General features: G+C 40.4%; 1 protein-coding gene across 1 annotated transcript in view; it reads right to left on the bottom strand.

Annotated features, from left to right (window-relative positions):
• Gins1 (GINS complex subunit 1) overlaps positions 1 to 1,370 on the bottom strand; it is a 22,556-nt gene that overhangs the window by 4,859 nt on the left and 16,327 nt on the right. The gene's annotated exons all lie outside the window — the stretch shown is intronic.

Genomic DNA, 1,370 nt, shown 5'->3' with positions numbered 1-1,370 from the left:
GAGACAGGGTTTCTCTGTGTAGCCCTGGCTGTCCTGGAACTCACTCTGTAGACCAGGCTGGCCTCGAACTCAGAAATCCACCTGCCTCTGCCTCCTGAGTGCTGGGACTAAAGGTGTGCGATAGCACGCCCAGCAAAGCACAACTTTCATTTGGTGCCATAATAAGAAGCAAAAGTGAAACTGGACTGAGTTATCTTTTAATTTATAAATCTTAATCATCCCAGTTCATTCTTGTTAACCTTGCTCTTTAAGCAAATTGATTATCAAAACTGAAAGAAGATCTTGGTTGGAAGGTAGAGAGTAAGGCAGTCTTGGACAGCAACTTCTGCAGTGGAAAAGAACTAACTCTCTGGACTGCCAAGATGGAGCAAAGTGTAAAGCGCTTACTGTTAAGACTGGTGACCCAAGTTTCATTCCCTCATCTCACGAGATAAGGAGAGAACCAACTCCCCAAAACTGTCCTCAGGTTTACCATGCACCCACATGTAAATACACATTACTTGTAAAGAGTTTTTTGTTTTTGTTTTTTAAGGGAGAGCATTGAGTGATATCAAGAAAATTAGGGAGGCATTTCATCTCCTGAGGACTGAGAAAGAGTTTACTCTCCTAAGGGTTAGTTAGGACTCCACTGACCACCACTGACTTCAGCAGCAGGTAGCAGGTACTTCTACTATGTCCTAAAATTAACCTGAAATTTTACAATGACTTTAAAGCTTTTTAACTTAATGTGAGAAATACAATTAGAGTATTAGAGGGAAATCTCCACTGCTTTGGGGAATGGCTTTGGGGAAGAGGGGCTGGTGCTGAGCCTACAGCATGCAAAGTGCAATCTGTACTCATTTAATATCCAAAAGTTCCCACACTTGTCTCATGAATATTTTAATTTTTTCTAATTTCATTTCACATATATGGGTGTTTTCCCTGCATGTATGTCTGTATACCACATGTATGTCTGTATACCACATGTATATACAGTGTTCAAGAGGGGCAGAAGAGGGCACTGGCTCACCGGTGTTACAGATGGCTGAGCTGCCATGTGTGGGTGCTAGGATTTAATCTGAATCCTCTGCGAGAGCAGCCAAGTGTTCTTAATCAGGGTCATCATCTCTCCTGTTCTTCATGAATATTGTTCTAAGTTTTCAGGTTGAAACCAGAATCTGACAGAGCTGCACAATGTGTTTTATGTCTTATCTTTTAATCTACAGGTTTGCTACCTCTTTAGAAACTTTTTCTTTTTGTGGCCATCTATTTGTGGTACCAAAGACAGAACTACTAAAATGTGTGTACTGATGAGATTTTTTTTTTTTAAAGATTTATTTATTTATTATATGTAAGTACACTGTAGCTGTCTTCAGACACTCCAGAAGAGG

This window comes from Mus caroli, chromosome 2, assembly GCF_900094665.2.
Source record: "Mus caroli chromosome 2, CAROLI_EIJ_v1.1, whole genome shotgun sequence".
Lineage (NCBI taxonomy): Eukaryota > Metazoa > Chordata > Mammalia > Rodentia > Muridae > Mus > Mus caroli.
The sequence above is the reverse complement of the archived record's forward strand: the minus strand, read 5'-3'. Positions and strand labels throughout refer to the sequence as shown.